The sequence below is a fragment of the Anoplopoma fimbria genome, chromosome 4 (genome assembly GCF_027596085.1).
Source record: "Anoplopoma fimbria isolate UVic2021 breed Golden Eagle Sablefish chromosome 4, Afim_UVic_2022, whole genome shotgun sequence".
NCBI lineage: Eukaryota > Metazoa > Chordata > Actinopteri > Perciformes > Anoplopomatidae > Anoplopoma > Anoplopoma fimbria.
Genome location: NC_072452.1, coordinates 12076958 through 12100809, shown reverse-complemented (window position 1 = coordinate 12100809; position 23852 = coordinate 12076958). Strand labels below are relative to the sequence as shown.

The 23852-nt window shown below is 45.5% G+C and overlaps 1 protein-coding gene across 2 annotated transcripts in view; it reads right to left on the bottom strand.

The window, feature by feature from the left end:
- Window positions 1–23623, bottom strand: part of ndst1b (N-deacetylase/N-sulfotransferase (heparan glucosaminyl) 1b) — a 40470-nt gene extending 16847 nt beyond the window's left edge. The window contains exon 1 of one of the 2 annotated variants that reach the window (XM_054597653.1): window positions 23413–23623. The gene's annotated coding sequence lies outside the window, so the exon portion shown is untranslated. Of the gene's footprint in view, window positions 1–23159; window positions 23301–23412 lie in introns of those variants that run through there. The other variant, XM_054597654.1, reaches the window with a different exon arrangement.
- Window positions 23624–23852: the final 229 nt, after the last annotated feature.

Below are 23852 nucleotides of genomic sequence, written 5' to 3'. Positions count from 1 at the left end.
GTCAGTGTCTTAACTCATGCATAAAGGGAGAGGCAGATGGAGACTAATGCGTATCTGGTAGCCGGTCTTTTCGTTCTCAATGGTGGAAAGAGCTCAGACTGAATATGAGCTCAGTATCTGCACATGTGGACTAAATGGAGGTGGCAGACAGAGCAATAAGAGAGAGAGAGAAAAAAAAGAGTAGTAACATGATTGGAAAGGGAGAAACAAGCATAAGGGAAAGACAAGATGATCAACTACCAAAACCTTGAGAATAAAACAGATTGGTGGGAGAAATGAGCAAGAAATTCACCCCTAAGGCGACCATCAATCTCAAGGCCTTGAAGACATCAATTAAAATAGTCCCCTCGTTATTTTATAGCAGCGGAAAGATGGTGACAGGATGAAGTGCAGGCATAAACAATGGCAGGTGACGGTCGAGAGGACAGACTAATGCTTTTCCTCAGGGTGGGTGGTCACTAAAAACCTGCTCCCTCTACATCATGGGAAGCAGGCCAGAACCATACTGCTAGATTAATGAGAAGTGAGGAACGGGGGGGGGAGAAGCCTGGTCCTCAGCTGTAACAACTCTCCGGATAAACAACGCTAAGGTTGGCCATATGCAGCCTCACACGTCCTGTTCACTCGCCCCCCTCGCCCCCCTCCCCGACACTGCTGTTGCACTTCTTTTAAAGTGTGAATAAGACCAAGTGTCCCAGGGCTTGTGAGGAGAGTCGGTACATTAACACTGTTGACCGGAGTCAAACTAGCCGTGGGTGATCCCTTTCGACAAATAAACTTTTTAAAAAGGAGCCCCTCAGGACCCAACAGTATCCCCTTCTCCCCCCCCCTCCCCCCTCTCCCCGTTACATCCCCTCGTCACTGACCGACAGAAATAAACGATGGCCCTCTGTGTTCAATCACCGCAGATCTTGGCAACCGCACGCTCGCCATGGAAACGCTGGAGGAACTGTGCGACAGGAAATGGAGGGAGGGCGGTAAATCCATAGGACGCTCATCAAAAGGCTACTGTTGTTGTCACTTTTCTGTCTGTGTCTGTGTATCGATGCGCATTTAACCACAGAGGCTCCGTCACAGCGGAGACGGAGCCGAGAGACTCATTAGAAGAGTCCAAATTATCTCACGACAAAAGCATCCGTGTTTTGTTTTATTCCTGAACAAATATGACTGAGCTTTTGTGCAAACACTCAGGCCTCACAAAAAGGACAAAAACAACTTTAGTCCGACCGTTCGAATCGTACACGGGGGCACGGGTCAAGGTTAAGGGTGGGTAAGAATGACGCTGGCGTAATCCCCAATCTGTAATCCTGTTAATCCCGACACTGCAAACAGTACCAAATGTGCTTATGCCAGCTCTGTTACTGTGTGATGCCTTGAAGGGATTAAGAAACTAGACACAATAGAGAGAGAGATGAAGGCGAGGAGTGAACACTGCATTGAGAGAAAAGGTCGAAACTCGATGCATCTCTACTCCTCGCCTCGTTACAAAATGGTGCGACGAGACCACGGTGCTGGAATTCTCCACCACGTGCAGCACGAAGCAACGCTAAAGCCAATTTCTGTATTTGCATTCAGCCTCCTACCCTTTCATGCCAGAGATTAAACTTCAAAAAAGCACACATTTTCATATTTCTTTTGAAGCCCATCTAAAGCAACAAACAGGCACATGAGAGAGAGGGAGCTCTTCTTAAAAAGGTTACATTTACTTTTTTCCTTCCCTTTCCTTAAGCCAGCCTTGGCATTCATCAATATAGAATCAATCAATCTGAAATTTGAATTCCATTTTATGCATCCATTGTGGCTGCTGCTGCGATTAAAGGCTTAGGCCGTGAAATAGCGTGGAGCGCAGCGCCATATTTTCACTCCAGCTTCAGCCTCCCACCCCTCAGCCAATCTGAATGCGCAAGCAGGCAGCTTCATTTTAGCTGCAAACATTTACAGCGACACTTCCCTCTCCCTCTGTCTCATCAATTCATTTCATGCCGCTGCGTGAAGGACAGAGGACTCGGGAGGGAAATGTAGTTTTGCCGTCTAATTCTCTAGAAAGTGACTTTCAGACCATTCCCTGTACCGAACCATGCGGCTGAATTATCACATCATTTTTCACCGCCTCAATTTACTGTCCCCAAGACTGAGGCAATTTCACAGAAGAAAAATGCCTTCCCTCCATTCGCCCGTGCCCCTCCAATTACATCTCAAGGCCCTACTTGGAGATCTCGGCCCCAGCGCTGTCGTAATTGAAATGATTGCGATGTTATTCGTTGACACAGTAATGGGACAAAAGAGGCAGAGACTCATCCTCAAATCCAGACAGGGGAGTGAAATCTTTTCCTAAGAGCAATTATGAACAGAATGGGACGACAGCTAAAGTGTGTTCAGTGACAATTAGAGAGGATTGCGGCATTTCTGTACCACTGCTGTACTTTATATTGACAGAGCAAGATCCAACCCTTAGACATCCATTAAAAAGGAGATCATGTCAGATCCCATCAACACTGATGTCATCCTCCGCGAAGATAACCCGAGCAAGCACAGGCATAATGGCATGATTACACATTCATATTATGTGTCGACGATTAGGACCAAGATGAGTAAAAACACATGGGCAGAGAATAAAATATACATGACGCTCTCCGAGTCTTTTTCATCTTAGAACAGGCTCCCATACATCCCGTCCGCTTTAGATCGCTGGATCTCTCACGCGGGAGCGTTCTGAGAGCGGCAGGAACTGTAAAATGGATTACCTCGCAGTGTGAAAAGCAGTGTGGATGAGCTGTGGGAGGGAGCCATGGGGAAAACTGTGGCGGGGCGGAGACAAAGCAAGGAAGGGTCATTAGGGAACGGTGCAGAGATGGGAAACGGAGACTTTTCCTGACTGGTATTACTCCTCTGGGCGGTGGGGTAGAGTGGCGAGAGCGGAACCAACACCTTCATCAATAGCCTCGATCACCTCGACGCAGCACATAAAAAAAGCACTGCATGCACATATACACCCCACCCCACCCCCCCCCCCCCCCCCCCCAGCCCCTCCTGCTGATAACCACCGGCAGCTCACTACCACAGTATATCTATTTATAGACACTCTGTGCCCCATTTACAAGCATGGGGACACTGGATCTGTACAATAAATAAAAAAATTAAAAAAACAACAGTGAAGACATCATTTGCAGACCTGTTCATAGGAAATACTGCGGGAAGCAAAGACTCCATGAGGACAGAAAGTGGAACAGTTATCGTTCACAAATGACGACGGATCCAAACCAGAACGGTTTCATGTCTAAATGAAATGCAATCTCATCCATGCGACTACACGGTGGACAGATTAATCAAAGAAAGAGGAATGATTGACCCCACTTTAGAGACTCTGCATATGATTTCATCTTTGAGTGGCATCGCAGACTATTAGCCAGAAGCCAGAAGCCACAGGAGAGAAGATCCTACGGTGTGCTCAATGGAAATACATAATCATTTCCTTCACTGGTCTTTTTTTGATGGGTTGACATCATGCATATGGATGTCGTGCAGGCTTGAAATTACGGCAGTGGCGTGTTTTGTCTGGGAATTATAGAAAGGACCTGAGGCAATGAATAACCCCAAACCTCTTCCCTCAAATAAAAAAAAAATACACTCCGGAGGAACAGGGGGGGCCCCTCAGACTATTGGATCTGCGAGAGGAGAAATAGGCTTGTAGTGCGTCGGACAGCTGACGCGAGGCACAGGGAGGTGGCGGCAGAGGGAGGAAGGAGTTGGTCATTTATCATTTTTGTCAGTCCTGGAAGAAAAGGGAGGTGGGGCACGGGGGCTTTCATATAAATTGAGTGTAGGTGGAATCAATGTGGCGTTGTTGGCGAGAGGAGGGAGGGGCGAGGGAGCCAGATCAATGCTGGTGGGAGGGACTGTTTGTTCACATTGTTTATCTACTGTCATCTCAGGACGCTGCTGAAGGACAAGGGAGCATGGCGGGCAGCACAATGTCTCCATTGGGACCCGGGATCCGTAATGGGTCTCTCCTTATTGGGACAATGGACATCACTCAGAGGTGAAAGCCATAGTGCTTGTGGATGAGGCACATCTGTGTGTGTGTGTGAGTGAAAGTGTGAGTGAGCATGGGAGTTCGTGGGGTTCGGAGGGGGAAAGTAGAGATAACCGTACTTGTCGGTGCGGTTTTAATACTGCAGGGTCGGCTGATCAAATCAACTGCCTATTCAGCTGAGAAAAGCTCTCCTGAGCTGCACAGGATCTCTGACTAAAGCACAACAGTTTTATTAAGACATTTACACCTGCAGCGGAACAGCAATAACGGATTCGCTGACCTGTCTTGAACCAGAGATGCAATCAAAACAACAACAACAAACAACAACAACAACAACAACAACAACAACAGTGCTTGTGAATAAGAGAAAACTATCAAAACTAATCATAAAATCCCCAGGCATGCTGTAACAGGCTGTGGCACACACATAAACAATATAACGGTCTAATCTGCTCAATCAATCTGAGGGAGACTGAGTGGAAACTGCCGAGCTGGGCATGTATCTGGGAGTGTAATAGGGATAAGTACAATACCTGCTCATGAAAAGATGATGAGCTAGATCCAGAGGCCGCCCAGTGAATTTCAGGTATTATCATTCCCAGGGGGCCCTGCCTCTCGCCTCCTCTCCCCCCGTTTTTTTTGTTTTTTTTTAAACACCTCCCTCTTCCATCTTCCCTTCTTTCATGTCCAGATAAGAAACGGCCCGCACTGATCTGACTGTGATTAGCGCAGCAGAAATGCGTTCCCATGGGAATATCACGGTGCGGAAGAATAGCTGACACAAGAGATGAGATTCTGTTGTGCCGTCCATATTTTTGCCTGTGAGATCAAACAGATAGGATTGTTCCTCCTGCATGAAGAACGTGCTCATAATCAGCAGCTTCCTTTCAAAGACCAATCAGGAACAAGCGATAAATGGATTGCAGAAGAAATGTGTCTGGAGGGCTGTATACTCTATGTTTTACATAAACAAACAGTGCACACTTGACACGTGGCCCCATCGCGGTAATTGCAGGCAATAAATGTGCGAACATCTCCGACTGCAGAGAAATACCCAGCCTCATGATTGGTTTATCGCAATAACAATAATTACTCTCCCAATTGTAGCCCTGGTCATGAATCCTATTACAAACCGTGTGTGTTTTTTGAAACTGAAGCTAAGCTCCGGCTTTTCTCTTCTCTCTTTCTCTCTCTCTCTCTCTGTCTCTCGCATACTTTCTGCCTCAGTCGCCGTCTTTAAAAACAAAACCACAGTGAAGTGCCTCTACACTCCGCAGTAATCCAACGTGGCAGTATTCACCCCCTTAAGACTGTCTTTGCTGTTTGTAGACCATTCATTCAACAGATTGTCTTCAAAAGAACTACAAATTGATCAACAAATATAAGATGGTTTAACACAGATGTAATTCAATGACAAACTCAACTATGGGAAGGCATTTGTTATGTACAATATTAGCTCTACATGTGGTATGATGTTAATAACAGAAAATAGTTCAAATGATGACTGATTTAACAACACATAACCAGTGCATACAGTTTTCAGAGGTGCCATAATAAGCTGAGAGCAGAGCTGTGTGAAAAAGTTTAACACACTTGTATCTGGATGGTGTAACAGCTGACATTACTCTGTCAAAAATACTTTACGGGGTCAAAGAAATATCCTAAATAAATACACGAAAAAAGATGTTGAATTATCCCTCGTAGTACAGTAAGGTCAGTCATTAAAGACGGACTGAATCTGGCACAGCTGTTCTACTGCCAAGAGAAGGCCGTCCTGAAAACAAACAAACTGAGCATCTCTCTGCATTAAAGGAGTGTGAAGGCCATGGAGAGGCCACTGTGCATTCAGAAACTGCTGCCTGGGGGATTCAGCAGTCACAGTTTTAAAGCAAACTGGTAAAGAGAAAGCCACTGTTTTATAAAAGAAAAAAAAAGAAAAAACTCACACATGACACCTCAGCTAGTGTTTGCCAGAAGGCATGTGGGAGAATTTGTAACAATTGGATTATTTGCAGGACGACCTGGAGGAGTTAAAGAGGAAGACGGTAAAATAAAATACAGCACAAACCAATGGGATAAACTTGCTTAAGTTTGACAGAAGACTGACATAAGAGAAGATTTATGTTTCAGCAAGACGTCAATCCCAAGCAAAGGCCTAAAGCAACACAGCTAATGGCTTTAGCACAAAAATGTTAACATCCTGAAGTGACAGGGTCCAGACCTCAACCCAATATAGAATTAGCGGCAGGACTTTAGTCTTGCAGTTCATGAAACGTGACAGAGCCTGTTAATGTAAGTGCTGATATACTGACCTATCGCCACAGCCATAAGCCTGTAATTGCTGCTAACTACTAATTATTAACCTGAAAGGGATAAAATACTTATGCAATCACTGTCTTGTGTTATATCTTTTTCTGATCATTGTTATAAAATAATCTTTTTACAATATATTCACTATGAAAAGTCAAAGAAATTGGGAATACTTTCTTATGCATTGTACCTGCCAAGTCTCCCTGTGTTTTAAAATAAACACGTCTCACTGTTATCCCTTTTTCCTGCTCTAGTCCTAACTCTGCAGCAGGTCGAGACTCCGTGTCTCTTTCAGCCCCTCGCTGAAGCTCGCTGTACCTGTCTCTATCCACGCTGCTTTCTTCTTCCCCTGTTCTCGTCCTGGACCAGAGGTTGAGGCATGTGTGGGTGTCACGGAGCTGACAGGTCTATCTGGGCTCTGTCTACTGTGCTGGCTCTTCCCATTTCCTCTCTTCACTGCCGCCTCTACAGCTGCTGTGTAGCGTACCGTGACACCACACACACACACACACACACAGACACACACACACACACACACATATATATCAGTTTACAGGAGGGGGTAGCTGGGCCTGAGCACAGGGTCAAGCCTCTACAGGGCTGCATGCATGGTGCATCCTGGAACACAACAATTTGAGGAGAAAACAATATTACATAATTTTTTTAGAGAGCAGGAGAGAGAGAGAGAGAGAGGAGGTGTATTTATGTGGAAAGAGAGCTATGCTTTTCCCTGTCAGTTCAAGGAAAGCCTGTCAGAGTTATGGATTAAATATCACTGTGCAGCATTGTGCACACACACACACACACACACACACACACACACACACACACACACACACACACACACACACACACACACACACACACACACACACACACACACACACACACACACACACACACACACACACACACACACACACACACACACACACACACACACACACACACACACACAGTCTCATGGTGTGTATACGGGTTCTCAGTGTGTGTAGACGTGTGCACATTAGCTTGTTGCTGGATGCAATGCGGCCCGGCGGTGGTCTATGGGTCCAAACACCCAAACTGAAAAGCAGACTGTCATGTAGCGCCTTAGCCATATAAAATCTAAACTCCATCTCCCGCCACCCATCTATAACCAGCCAGCAGCTGCCAAAGTCAATGTGGTTCAGCCACACGCCGTCACCATAAACCCTATGTAACACATTTCTCATTCGCTACGCCTCTCAGCCATTTGCTCTCCTGAGCACACAAACTGCCGTTTCCACTCTCTCTCTCACACACACACACACACACACACACACACACACACACACACACACACACACACACACACACACACACACACACACACACACACACACACACACACACACACACACACACACACACACACACACACACACACACACACTCAATTCTTACACACACACAGAGATACCCACTACCACACACAGATTGATGGGGTGTTTTTTTCCCCCCGTTGGCAGTAACAGGTGTGTGTGGGGGGTAGGAAGTAGTAAGCTGATCCAGCCATGAAGACCCACTCCTTCTCCTCTCTTGCCAAAACACCCTCAGTCCCACCGCTATCCTTCACCTCCTGAAGGGAAACTTCCAATCGGACCAGCAGATCAATACACCCTAGCCTCAGGATATGAGGCCCTGAAGTTAACTAGAAGCACTTAAGGAGGGGGAATCTGTATTGATCACAAAGGGTTAATGAGACCTTGTGTGCTGGCTACGCTTTTTCTTTTGTGATTGAAAATGCACGACTCAGTCGGTTAATTGACACAAATTGGTAACACACTTATACAAACTTGACTGCTGTTGAGGATTTAATACGACTATTGTACGATTTTCCACTGCTTTGTGTTTTGACACTTCGCAGTGTACACACAGGTGAAATAAGGACGAACGAAATAATGATAAGAGCTCCTCTGTCGGAGGAGAGGGCACGGTGCCACGATGAATCAGTGCAGACTGAACTAGATGACCAGAAAGAAAAGCAATCTAGTAAATCTTTTATCTGCGCTGCACGTGAAAATACCGAGTACGATAAAGTTCAGGATGCCAAGACATCTTTGCTCCAATATCAATTATTCAGCATCGCCTTTTCTAACCCTTTAATTATACATCAGTGTTAGAATAACAAAGGCTGGGGACGCTCACTGTGTTCCTGCTCACAAAGGCCGTGACAATGAGACCGGATGGGGGAACTTTAGCCTTTAGGTAGAGGTCGGAGGAAGACGGAAGCAAAAAGGCCTTCGGGCTGCTTCGGCCTGCTGTCGAGCTGTCATTTATGATGTGTCCGCCTCACCCACTGTGTGATCAGAGATCAAAGGGTTAACTGAAACTCTGGCCTATAGCCCTGCACTGCTTACATTATTCAACAGCTTGTTACAACAGCCTGCTCCCTGATCTCACACACAGGGAGACAGAGCTGGAAACTCCAGGGAGGGGAACGCTAGGGACGAATAGCCGGATTAAGAAAAAGGGATGACAGAGAGACCGGGAGGCTGGAGAGAAGAAAGATAAGAGAGAATGAGGGGTGGAACTGCGGGAGGTTGGGGGGAAAATGGGGATTCAATAGGATGAAAAGAGGTACTGAGAAAAGGAAAGGATGAGAAAGTGGTGAAAGATAGTGAGAGAGCACAGGTGGACAAAAGAGGGGGCCTGTCTGTCCAAATCTGCCTGTTGCCATGGGAGACTGATCAGAAACACTGAATATGGACGTTTAACCTTTGACCACGCCACATACCTAGTTTGTAAGCTCTGCTCCACATTTCGTCTGAGGGAAGCAGAGGTTTTTATTTCCTGCCTTTTCACAACACAGCGGCAGAAAATGCCACAGTCCATTTACTCACATCTCAATTAAGATGAAACATTATGATAATAATTACACATTTTCCAATCCATCTTTTTTTCTTTCACGGTTAATTCTCTTTTTTTGTGCAGATTGTGCAGACGTTTGACAATTAAGTGGGGGTTAACAAGCGAAGCTTTTGTAGGCTATACAATCTTCAGACACAATCGCTCTGAGGTGGGAGCAAGAACCAAAGATATAAAAAAGTGGGCAGACAATAAGCGAGGGTTTTACTAAAAAAATAAAAATGAAATAATAAAAAAAAAAAGATCAGACTGGAGCTCTGTGACAGTGTCCCAATGGTCCTCCAGACCCTTTTCAAAGTATTTTAACAGGCAGGCTGCCCGTTCCATGTTCAGTACTTTTCTTTAGTTCTTTCACTACTAATTGTCCATAAGAGACACCTGAATATTGCCTGGTCGTGTGCTTGTACAGGTAACTCAGTAGTATCCACCGACTTTAGGGCTCTTCTGAAAGCTTGCTCATAGACCGGCGCAAAACAACAAAGCAAAACAACATCCGTCAGATGAGCACTAAACTGACAGCGACCATGTTTTGGGAGCGCCCCGTTTATAGTCCCAGACTCAAACCGCTTCTCAGCGAGCGGGCTCCTTTGTTCATTAATTGATTGGCCTCCCCTGCTGGGCCTCAGTAACTAGGTTACACAGATCCATGAAAAGAAGAGCATTGGCCCCCCTGGTGAAAGACGGGGAGGATAGATCGACGACTCCGGGGCAGGAATCCGAGTGTTAATATAACTAATGGAGTGAGGACGACAGTAGCTTTATTGAAAATCACCCTCATCTAATTAGAGCAAGCAGCTGATGAGAGCAATGAGTTGGATCACATGATGAACGGGCGAAGTCACCGTCGTATCAACCGAACGGGCGAGGCCGCGGATAAAGGTGGCGTGTTGGCAGAGAGAGACGGCGTGATGTGCATTATCCAGCTGCCGCAGGCGGATCTCACACCGACGGGAACTTGTAACCTCCCATTACTTTGCTCACTGTCACAGGCTAATATAATGGAAGCAGGTGAGGGACAGTGCGGAGGCGGTTGTGAACATCATGCTGAGGTCACCGAGGCGGTCGCTCTATCTGAAGCACTAGTCTTCTAGTACCACACCACTTGATGAGAGCAAGTGACCTGAGTGGAGGGGGAAAGCTCAGCAGCTAGAAACACCATGTGATAGCTTTGCCGTAATGAAAGGCAGTAAAGGCAACCCATTTCATCATTACTAGAATGTAACCTTTCTTCTCTAAGGGATCAGGGGAAAAGGGCCTTTAAAAGTTCCTGAAACACCAGTTTAAAATTGTTGCCAATAATTTGTAGTTTCTTCGTTTGATCCTGTTTAGTTTTAGCACAGTTTGTTTAAGTACAGTATAACTTGGATTACTGTGACTCCTGGGATCTTATTGTTGGCTCAGTTTGTTCAATGTGTGTGGCCAAAAAAACTATTTTGCAAATTACTTTTTGGTCAAAAAAACAAGTGTCAGTTGTTTTGAGAGCTTTGTGCAGTGGAAAAGAAAAATTGGCACCCTGCCGCTAGCAATTCAAGTTGGCTGACCTCAAGCCACTATGTCCAACAAAACCATAACCACCAACCAGAGTCTTAGAAAACATGTCATACAAGAGGTTAAAGACCTACTGCTGGGGAAGAACATGTTGTTGTCCGGGATAGACGACACAACAAGTCCTAGAGGTTGAAATTAGATGTTATAAGGAACACAAATGAATTAAAGTCACCCCTGCAAAAAAAAAAAAAAAAAAAAAGGACCACCATGACTCTTAATTCTGATTTAAAGAGGCATGAAAAGCTCACAGCAAAGCAAACCATTAATATCTCGCCTTGCTTTACAACGCCTCCAACAACAGAGACGGAGACAAGCTGTGGCCTTGCTGTCGGCACAGGGCACAACAGCTGAACCAGCGGAGGGGTCTGCATCTGCCCCGCATACCTCAGAGGATACAAGTTTCCACCACACACTTTATCCCTCAGGTGACAGGACTGAGCTCCTTTCCACCAACAGAGATGGACCGAGCATTTGGGCAATGTGGCAAACAGTGTCACTATCAGTCTGACGGATATGGGTACTGTGTGTGCTAATGGTCAATATGGGGCATGAGCGGTGTGGGTGTCATCGGCAATAGGTCGGAATATAAAACTAAATCAAACAAGGCTTCAGGGGGTGCTTTGGAAAGGGAAAATAAAAAAAATCTAGAAAATATCAGTATGACTTCGCAAAAAAATATATGTTGCTGGCATTGTACTTCTCAATTAAAGTGAGACCTGACAGCACGCAACATAATCTTAATATATTATTGGATCCTCCCACACCGAGCAATGGAGTAACAGCGTATTACGAGCTCCACCAATCTTGAGGCCCTGAGCGGTAGAACAGTTGACCACTCCTCACAAGAGGGGCCTTCTAGGTCACATGAGGACAGTGCAGCAGGGATGAGGTTAATATTACTGTCACTGGTAGCCAGAGGGAGAGAGAAGAAGACGCAGAGGAGTAAGGGAGAGGAAACGAAAAAGAATTCTAAAGCATTCCACTTGTCTTCCTTTAGACTGCAAATTACCTACTCTGCAAATTGCAGGGAAGAAGGAGTCCACCTCCCCCGACAGACCCTCTAACGGTGTTGTCTTTAAAACCTTTATCACTAATTCATTGCACCTGATTTTCCAGCAGCAAGGGTTGAAGCTTTGTCTTCTGTCTAATTGAGAGTCGGTCGCTTCAGGCCCTAATCAGTCAAAACTACTAACAGCTTTCCTCTGGGGGGGGTAGTCAAAAACAGCATTATTGTACCAGTAGGCCATTTGCTCTGTGTGCGACTTCAAATGACTTTAATTTCAGACTCTCCATGATGGTGTTTTGTAGAGTGGGTAAAATGTCAGGCTGTAATGAATGTTGAGGTTTCCCCCGGTCGTCCCTCGTCAGAAAGAGGATGCTGTCATTAAGCGGCATGACATTCAATGGTTTACGACACAGGCAAGACAGGTTTTTGAAGTAACTTTCAGTGCCCATTCAATGAATAAAAAATAAAAAAAACATTCAGAAAAGGAGAAAAAAGCCATTTTCCTTTCTCGCTCCATCTCACATCACCCCCACCTCACACATGGAAGCGTACACAAGTCTAATTAGCTGTGTCGCATCCCTTGATGGCTTCGCCATTTCCTCTCACCGGGAAAATTAACCACCACCACACTAACATCAGCCTCCACATCAACACAATTAGGTGAAGAGTGAAATGCGCGGCATGTCGTCACATCTCCCCGGCTTCATTAGGGCACACAAAAGACAGCCTGCCGACAGACAGGCCGCTGCGTCTGCAGGTTGGGGAGGCTCTGAGCAGGTGTTCTTGGCAACCCAGACCGTGAGATGTTTAGAGGTTATAAAAAGAGTTTAGAGGCCACTTCATATTAAAGACGCTTGGCTTATCTGTTGATTAGAGCAGAGCAGTGACCAACTATAAAACTAAATATACTGTCGGCCCCAATGGTGACAATAACTTGTGTATGTTGTATTTCATTTTATTAAAACCTATTTTTTATTTAATTTAGCCTTTAAAGGAGTATATGAATCTTTGCTATCAGGGTTAGACCTTTATACTGTATGTAACAGTGATATTCAGTAAAAATCCATCATTAAGCCAAGGCTATCCACAGCTGACATGACTGGAATGAGGAAATGATTTAACCTCATTCTGCCATTCCAACAAAAGTTTTTCAGTATGTGCGGGTTCAGGGCTGAGTTTTAAGATGAATATCAAATCAAAGAATGCAAAGTCAAACTCTCTGTGTCATCCAACTCCTTCCCGAGTTTGTCTCAGGAGGTCGAAACTCAAGGAAGTCAGGAAGGAGAAGCATCCATATAGTTCGACATGCAGCCTGCTTAAGACAATCCATTGTTTCAGATTGTTTCCAGATGCTCCATACTTTAAACTGTTGCATATTCTGGCCAAGGCTTGTCATTCTTTCAGTCAATCTTTGAGCTTCTTATTAGTTCCCATCAGCCGAGCCACCACCCAATGCATCCTTCATGAGGAATTGAACTTCTGGGCGTTTTGGGTGCATTCTGTTAAGTTACGAGAAATCCTTCAGCAAATACTGGAAATCATTTCCTCAGAGACACAACATAAGAAAAACCCTAAATTCCTTATGGCCTGAATGTTGTTTATTAAACAGGTTGTTTATGCCAAGAATAAATTGTAGAAGAATACTTAGTTCAAGGATTAGCTTTTGGCAGGTTAATCAACAAAATTGAATATGAGGCTTGGAAAGAATAATATTTCAAAATAATCCAAAAGCTACCTCAGCTGCATAATATTTCACCCTGATCAGCTTGATACATTACCAAATATGACCAGGTGTACTAATGATGTAATTTATTAAAAGGCAGAATTTGTCCTCCAAAAGTAAACCACAGACTAGCAGTCCATCATTAAACAGAGCTGGAAACTAGAACTCATTAACACTCGACAGCCACTCTTTGAAGTGATTCATATTTAGTGATTCAAATTTGGTTAACATGATAAAGTATTGGACATTACTACTGTGTATTAAATGAGTTGCTAACAAGAAATAACGACAGCAAACAGTTCATAGTTCCAGCTTCTTAAATATGAAATATGCGTCACATATTAAAGTCACTTAAACATTTGGAGGTTTTGAACTTGTGATTGGAAATAGTTGACAATTTCGACTTGGGGTTAGGAAGAATGTGATAGGCGCTTTAGCAACCAAACAAATAATTGATTCATTTAGAAAATGATGATCAGATTAATTAATAATCAAAATAATTGTTAGTTGCAGCCACAATATTCTATATTTTTAATCACAACCACTAGAGAAACATAAAAGTAATTGTTTTCATCCAAATGTTAATTTTATTTACTATACTGATTATACCTATCAAGCATATTATCCAAAATCAAATACTCACTGGGTCTTTAAGAAATTGGCAGACTTAGTATAAAGTTTGTTCCTTAAAGCACCAAATGATTAAATCTAAATATATGCATCAAGGTGCTCTAAGATGAAATCAAGTCATCCATCTATCTCTATACAGGGGGGACCTACGGCGTCTCTCATGTCTTGTTTTTCAGCCAAGTGACAGAAGCAGATGCCACCATGACAAGATTAAGTCCTGCTATGTTCTATGATGTGTACACAAATATATCTGGATCATCTTCAATAGTAGATGTTTTCATTTAGGCCTTCAGACCACCTCAAAAGGTTTTCTGGCAAGGAAAACTCTTTTTCTTTACCCTGCATGAAGAACAGCCAGGGACAGAAAGACATAGATATCCTTATCACCGGATATGCTGTCAACTAACATTAGAGAACACATCAGATATTTTACAGCTTTTTTGAAACATCTGTAGAATCATAGAGGACTGTCAGGCAGGCAGGGTAAACAACATGCTTACTACAATCTCACACCCCCATGCTAACCAGGCCTGTCAATCACAAGAATCAAGCTTAGTGGCTGCATTTCAGATGTGGATGAAAGAAGACAGCTGCGCAACGGGTTTGGTACAGCAGCCCGGCAAACGTTTACACGTCATGAGCAAAACAAAAATAAAAAAATTGTGGCAAAGTTATTGCAAAAGACATAAGAGAGAGTTTAAGACACAAACAAAAAACACAACAAATGTTCAGCTAATTGAGATGTTTTGCGCAAAAGAACCGCCGCAGATTATTTAGTGATAGCTAGAGCAGCGAGTTCAAAAATATGCCACAGAAGAAAAAGAAGAGATCTGCCACTGTGAACGCGAGCGCACACAACAGAGCAGAGAGGGAAAACAAGGGAGGTAGAACTGAGGAAATCTAACAAAAGACATCAGAACATAGTCGGAACACAGTGGAGCCGAGCACAACACATCAGAACAGGCTGTAATTGTGTTGTGCGGGACTGACCCCAGCGCATCCCAGCAGGCATTGCATGATGAATGGGCCTGGCGATGACTACATCCCACATCCCTCCTCCTCCCTCTCACATGCTCTTTTCTCTCCCTCTCCTCTCTGTCGCCACTGTTAGCCCTCCTTCTGTCCCTCCCTTTGCTCCCCTCCTCTCCCCCAAAACCACACTCTATTCAGCTGCTGCCATCCCACAAGATTAATTTGCATTCAGTGCACTTAGTCCTCGTATTGTACTCTGACACAATGACATATTACAGTGCACGGCGCACCTATTAAACATATAGTCTAGCTTGAGGGTCGATGCTTCTCTTTTTTGCAAGATGGTTATGATAGAGTACAAACGTGTAGAACAAGAAGCAGGAGGCTTGATCGGTTGTGAACGCACACAGAGGCTCCGACACACGATACACAACGGAATCATTACAGGAACAGTTAGATAACCTCGATTAATGATTCACTAGACCCAAACTAATAAACTGGGTCAGATTGTGTTAGCAGTAGTAGCAAGAGCAGTGAGACCTTCAGGTTAGGCTGCATGAGAAGGAGAAGCAGCCGCGAGAGCGAGACAGGGAGGGAGCAAGAAAAAGAAAATTAAAGGCAGGAGAAAAAAAGCGATAGAGGTGTTGGTGTTACTCCACTATAGACCCCGAGGATATGGACAGTAATGCATGGGAAATGGGCTTTTTCCCCCAGATTGCCTTGCTCCCGTTCTCCTTCGACTGTTCTATCATGCCCACGTCCGAGGGGAGCAAAAGAGGGAGACCAAATTTAATTTGCTACACCGTCTCTAGACTTCACCCGTTGTGCCTGGGGACAACAAAAAAAAAGATTTTGGAATTTAAAAAAGATGTGCGAAATGAGGAAATAAAACAAGGTACTCAGGAGAAGGCAGACAATAGCACAGAGGGTGGCAGCGAGAAATGAGAGCAGCAGAGTCTGTGGGGAGTGGAGGGAGGGGTGTGGGGGGGGGGGGAAGCTAGGAGAGCTTTATGTGGGCCAGATATTAACTGTATGGTCATCATGAACCGGCTCAGAGGCCTGGCCATCTGGAGGGGCCACAGGTTTACTCACACAATCAGATCAGGGCGGTGATAGTGGCCACTGCTGATGGCTGGAGGTCCAAACACGGAGGTGGCTGAGGGGTTAACAGCCCATTACCTCACCCTGCTGCGCTGCCCCGGGGAGGCACAATGTGGTGTTGTGGTGGCGGTGTGTGTGTGTGTGTGTGTGTGTGTGTGTGTGTGTGTGTGTGTGTGTGTGTGTGTGTGTGTGTGTGTGTGTGTGTGTGTGTGTGTGCATCTCCCTCATAACCCATGGCGCACCTCTAGGCTGTTACTCAACAAAAGAGGGAACTCAGTGCAGTGACATCACCACGGAGACTACGCCTGTGTGCGGGAGGCAGGTGGGAGAGAGACGAGGATGGAGACTGTGTAGGCTGTGCACTATGTGGGAGTCGCATTACTCCCCTCCAGCTCTTCTTTACCTGTCACCCAAGCACTTGGAGGACTCAACGGTAAAGCCGGAGTCTTGACAACTTCAAACGCCTACTTTGCTGGAGCAGATCAGAGGAGACGGAGGGATAAAGGGAAGAATAAAGGAAGAAAGACGACTCTAAAAATCACCCGGCCTGCTCAGTGTGGAGCCTCAGCATTGTGTTGTGGGATGTCTTGAATTCCATTATCAAATTGGTGACTCAAGTTCATCCACTGCTCGGTCCCACAGTAGAAAGAAAAAAAAATAAAAGAGGGGGGGGCCTCCACCCCGGCCCTTTGAGATCCGATGAGCTCTGGTGGAGCTGCAGCAGAGAGTTGGGGGCCATTACGGAGATAAAACAAACACAGACCTCTGGCCAGCCTCACACTGCGTGGCCCAGACACCTGTGTCCCATTCGACCAACATATCCGGCCACTTAACACTTCACATAGGGGGTAGGGTGGTGTTTGTGTTTGCAGCCTTTCGCGCCCCACTATGGCTACTTTGGTTTAGCTTCTTTATGCAAGCAGCCTGCGAGCCTCCCTGTAGGGACCAAATGCTTGCGGGTGTAGCACGTCCCGCTGAGAGCAGCCAGCCGTTACACCACCTGACCATCACAACTGAACCCCGTCCGAAGCTGCACACTCTGAATAATACGGGCCAAAACAAAGCTCATTCATCCTGCTGTCATTTGCAGTCTCCAGCCGTCCTCCTGTCTAGGTGCCCCAGCTGCATCTGGACTGACCTCGGGGTTGCCAACACCTGTCTTGCACAAACCGCGACAGGCACAAACACACACACACACACACACACACACACACACACACACACACACACACACACACACACACACACACACACACACACACACACACACACACACACACACACACACACACACACACACACACACACACACACACACACACACACACACCTCCCTACCACCCAGGATGGATGAGAGACAGCAGGCTGGGCCGACACGGCAGCGCCTCGGATCAGTGGAGGGGTACGCTTGGCGCTGCCAGCAGCTAAACCTCAGGTCGGCACCATTACAATTCTTTCCACCTCAGCAATTCAAAATGGAGAAGAGGTATGCCATCAGCTGTGGTCAGTTTGTTACGGTGGATTCTGAATGGCTCGATGCAATTCAATGAATTGAAATGGAGATGACCCATAACCCTGGCAATGCACTCATAGTTTCCACCTAAATATTGAGCTAGATAGCTGAGCTGTTTAGATGTAGCGGAGGCCGCTTGCAGGCCACATTGCTTTGTTTGCAGCGAAGCCAAATGCACTCACAGATTGGAGCCGACTGGACACCAGATGACTCGCTTTGGTGTGGTGGCTCGGTCTGCTCTGAGGCAAACAGACAGGGGAGAGAGGGAAGAGTGAGGAGAAGAGAGGCACTGGGCACCAAATGTCCTTCTAAAGTTTACTCAGTCCTGCTGTCCTGGTGGGACGCCAGGTCTGATCTCAAGGCCGTGTCACAGACGTGCCCGTTTCTATGTTGCGCTGTTGTCTTGCTCAACAACACTCTCTATCAACATAGCAGGCTAACAGAAGAGAACCGAAACCTCCACGTTGACCTTGTGTAGGTGTGCACTCCTCACTTTCCTACAATATCCCTGCACACCATGACATCCCTGTAAACAAAAACTCTGGTTGGTAAACACAGAACACGGTCTTCCTGACAGCATCGGGCCGCGGCTCTGGTCTTGTATAAGCTTTTAGAAAAAACAGCAGAAGCAAAGACAGCTACACTTGTTTAGGAGATAAGGACACTGACTAAACACTAAACTTTCTGTTAATAGGTACACCTAACTAACAAGCTATGCAATTGAATTTGTCTGAAGGTTTTGTAACATCCATTTTTAGCTAGGTGAACCTCATGAAGATAGTTTATATTTTGATCAGTGTTGATTTGATACTGATAATAAAAAACACATTATTTTGCATTGTTAGTCAAGTGTTTTTCAGCAAGGTAGCATTCATAATGTGCAATAAAACTGACTAAAAGTTTAGTATTGCTTTTGTACGTCTCCAGGTAGCAGTTTAAATATTACACTTTAAGTAACCCGATTTAGTGCAGCGTCTTTCTTTACAGTTTACAGTGACTGTGGCCGTTCACACGTCGGCTCTGAAGTAGGTGAGAGTCTGTGTGTGAGCTCTGTGGTGCAGCCGGTCCCATTCAGGCCACCAGACAACTGGGTAAACATACGAAGCCCCCTCCCCTCCACCTGTCTGCCCTCCGTGCTCACGTCATTGAGCCTTTAGCAGAAAGCCGTAGGTCCAATGATTTACGCACTAACATTTACACAGCACAGTGTATATCACAGACTTCCTGTTCTCCCAGTAATAGTGCGAAGCCTTGACCCCGATACTGCACGCTCAAACTTCCTCTTTATAAATTATAAGCATGCCTCAATGCAACACAAACTCATCTCTCTGAAAAAGAGCCCTACAACTTGGCTAAATGGATAGAAAAGAAAACAAATCTAATCGCATCCGATGACTGATAGCACTTATGGTGAGTACAGGGTTAGAATATCCCTCAGTGAAGAGGTGCGTTCCCATTACTGCATCTCTCCATCTCTGGAAACGGCTTCATTAACAGGCCAGCGCCGAGAGCTCCCTCGTCGAGTGCATGAACGCGCTGTACCCCGAGGGTCCGCCGGAATGGCTGAGGTGAAGTCCATTAACACCCAACAGCTTGTTTTTTGACCACTAAATAAAACAGGGTATTTTTCTGCGTCTGCAATATAAATAGCCTTTAGCTAAGGAGCTGGCAAGACACATATTTCTGGGGCTGGAAACTGTGCTATGAGGAGAAAAACTGATTTGGTTTCTTGATACTGTGTCATCACAGGTGTTGGTATAGACTTTGAATTTGTCTTACATGAAGAGCAATGTCACACAATGTTTTAGGGAAACGACTTCATGCCGTAACTTGTCCCGAGAGTAGCTGAGCAGGATCTAATGACTTTTTGGTCAGAAGTCATTTAAGAACCAGTTTAGCTTGCATTACGGGCCTAATCAGAATATAACAGAGTTTAATTTACAAAAGACAATTAGAGCTTTCCTACGGAGTGTTGCCTTAAAGCCTAAAATGATTAAAGGGTCTACGTCAAAAACGGTGGCGAGTGGGTGTGGGTGTGATAACTAGAGGAGCTATTTAAAAAAAAAAAAAAAAAAAAAAAAAAAAAGAAAGCTGTCTTGTGTTTTGGATAAATCCATATCTCACATAACCTGTCCTGTTCTTTGGGCTGATACCTGATCCCTCAGGCAACCAGAGCCGGCTAGCTCTCAGCCTATGACATAGCTCTCTTCTTTCCCAGCACTTACTCTCCCATCATGTGTCATCTGATGAAACGCTACACCCTAGTCACCATTATTCGTCTGGATACAAGAACCTCTGGAATGTATCGGATTCCTGCCTCAGGGGGTAAGCACCTTGGAAACACAGACCTACCTCCCCAGCTAGCCTCTCCCACTTTTCTTTTCCTCTCCTCTCCTCTCCCCTCTCTCTATCTCTTCGCCTATCTTTCCGTTCAGCAAAATTCCACTAGAGGCCTGCATGATTTACACCGGCTCATCGCCCATCTGACATGTGCTCACATTTTTGATGCACGACTCACAATAGAATGATGTGTGAGGGACGGTTGTACAGTTTTGGGACTGTTTTCCAGCTTTCGGCCGCCTCTTCCATGTCTAGGGCCTAACCAAACGGTAAACATCACAATCACGCCGACCCTCTGCTACATTTGAAGCTGGGTCACACTTCTTACTATGCTTGAGCACACCTAGACATTCCAATTAGATAACTATTTTGTCCTCCAGTGCAACAATAGTAGCACCACATCTCTTCTCTCCAGAGAGCAACAGTTATGCAGAGCAGTACTCGGGCCTGTAGTATTGAGTATCTCTGAGTCACTGGCCTGCGTAATTCAGTCTAGGGAATTATGACAGAGGAAAATCATTTCCCTGGGCCAGGGATAGGAGGCCATGGCTAATCGTTCAGTAATCTGATCTGCCTGCATACTGTAGCGTTCAGCCGCGCCGCTAGCCTAGCCCGCCACACAGTCACACATGTGGACACCCCCAGTGCCTGCCAACTATCTGATGGAGGCTAACACTATTCAAAAAAACAACTCTCCAGGTTTTCCTGAGGATTACAGATGCTATCGGATCATTTGCTAATACTCGGTTGTGCCGTGCCATTTGAAATGTATTTACTCTGCTCCTGCTCTCCAATACCCCTCACGATAGCACAGCCTAAGCCAACAAATGCCGCAGCCACATTCCAGGCAGGAACAGGCACTTCAATACATAATCTTACAGGCTACAGTAGTAAAATCGTCCTCCTGCATTCTGGTGTATTAATCCAAAAGCTTGACTTAATGAGGAAACATCTGAGTTTGTCTGTCAAACAGCAGGCTATTTTGGGTACACTTCCAAATGTAGATTCCAGTATCTAGTGGAGCCAGTGGTGTTGTAGTAGTATATGAATAAGAACCATAGGGAGCAGTGCTGTGGCACAAAGCAGTGCTTATGCCCAGCAGAGAGGGCTGGGGGGACTAGAGCTTTGGAAAGATGCCTGGCTTCAGCCCCACTCTAAAGAGAGGTCGGCCCCCCACACACACACACTGAGTGTGGATACAAGGGGCACTGACATGGAAAAATACGAGCAATGGCAAGTTGTTGGGCACTGAAGCTCCCAACAGTTACCTTGTGTAAAGCATGGTTACTTTACTAAAATTAAAAACATATATCCTCCTCAATGTGGAGATAAATAGCAGCAAAGCAGTCACAGCTATGACTGACAGCAACATTCCTCTTACTCCCCCATTCAAGCCTAAAATCTAAAATGACAAATTGTCTGTGATCATGTCTCATTCTGATAAACGGCCAAACACCATTTGGTGACGGGATCTGTCACATACTGTCAGGCCCACAGTATTTATCAACCTCCGTATGTAGGCATTGTAACCCAGTCGCAGCTTTTCGCAGGCATATCTAAGCGTAGAGATGTTGATATATGATCAAATGGCTGCGGCAGCAGTGGCAGCCTTCATCAACTGAAAGCGCTAGATCACAGCATGTTTGGCAGCCAGTGGGAGCAGTCAGATGGAGGGTTAGAACAACCAGACAAACAGTTGGCACAGAAAAATAGAGCGCAACTTAAGATACAGCTCTCCACAAATTTGACAAACAAGTGACGGCAACCACACACTCTTTTTTTTTTTTTTTATCTAATCTGCAAATGGAATAAGCCCTACATTTTTTTTTTTTAAATGACGGGTGGAACATGTGGTAAACAACTCATGGCTTGGGGAATAGCAAAAATTTGAAGCATTGGTCAAATACATCTCACCATACAACAAACCAGAAGGACAGCACTTTTCAGTTACAAGAATGTCTCCTGCAGCTGAGACGAAACGCAGGGAAAGTCCTTATGACATTGCCAAATACATTCTGAACGTGAGTCACTCTCCTTTAGTAATCTCTTACTCACATAGGTGCACGCTTGCACGCGCACAAACCCTAAGGCAACAGATTTCAGGCAGGTCTGGACTGCCCCCTTTTTTTGCTACAGAGCAGAGTCAAGTGGTTTTTAGTATTTTATAGATGCAGCCATCACGGTGTAGCTGCACAATAAAAGGGCAACAAAGCATCCTCAGCTAGTAAAAGACAGATATTGTTTAAGAAAGGACACTCTAGAATCAGTGTATAGTGCAACAGCCACTATCCACTTATAAACAACATATCAAAACACTTCAAACTGGGTGCATATTTGTTGACAGTGCATCCCAAACTGCCCTACTTTTTCTGGAAACTAAAACTAGAGAATGATATGGCAAAGTCAGCATTATCATTTTTGTTCTCCCCCCACAAACAGACTTCAAGGTTAGGAAAGATTGTTTTGAAATCTTACTGAGGAGCAATATTAGTAGCAATCGGCCTGCATGATTCCTACAGGTAGCTCCATAATAGCCTGATGCATCATCTGTCATAACACAGAGCCCCTAATCACTGCTGATAATTAACCCAAGTTCCCCGAAATCATTTGGACAAATTGAATAATGTTAAAGCGGTCACCGCATTCCCATGGTGATCCTTTATCCACCTCGGTCATGTGCACTGCTATTAGATTAGGTGGCAGGCAGTCGTATCGACCTTTGATTACAATTTGCACACAAAAATCATTTGGCCTTTTTTCCCCCTCCATTGCAAGAGACACATTTGACTGTAACATGTGTGGTTGCATGTGCTACATTGATGCCAAATAGTAACAAAAAAGAAATTAAAAAAAAAAAAAAAAAAGAAGATAACTTGAAGCGAGAGCATTTGATAAATACTGTGTCCATCTGAGCGGCTACAAAGTTACAAAAACAAGTTGCTGGCTGAGCTGGTGCCGGGGCTGCATCGCGGTCTCCGGCTGGATAAAGGAATTCCGATAATAAATCACAGACCGAAGCAGCCGGACACAGCTCTCATCCTGGGCACAAACTTCACCCCGACCCGCTCCACAACAAAATAAATAAATAAATAACCTCCTTTTCTCTGCCGCCATTCACACGGGCTGAAAACCCCCGATCCTCCGCTGTAGCGCCGGGGCTTTTTACGTTTCCACCCGGGAGACAGTCGGGCCGAAAAACTGGCCTCATTCTCCGTCTGCGCCAGACTGCGTTCCCGAGCCGGGCCTGGGAGACCGAGCGGCGGGGCTCTCGGTCGGTACGATAGCCGAACAAAAACGTGCACGAACAAACGCCCGCGATGAGGCTCGCGTTGTGCCGATGCACTCACCTTGTTTTTTGGGGGGGTTAGGAGGATTTGGCACAACGCGGTCCAGTTTGGGTTGATTGCAGGATTGAAGCGCGGCGCGCGGGGCGCATGTCGTCGTCGTCGTCTCGGGCTGCTGGCGGCCGTGATGTGGAAGCGGCACAGCGGACTCGGCTGGGAGAAATCGGGAAATCTGAGAATGCCCCTCTCTTTCTGCAGCTCAGTGCACCGGCAGTGGCCCATAACTGTCGACAGGAGGCGCCAGCACAGCACCTTTTTCCTTTTTTTTTTTTTTTTTTTTTTGTGTCTGTGATATGCGCATACATGCACAACACGCAACTCCTTTAAAGAAATCACCGCGCGATCATAGTCGGGGTTATCTGCATCCGTGCGTGCGCGCGAGCAGTGAGATTACTGCAATGATGAAATGTAGTCTGTGTGGCAATACTTCTGGGATTATCCTG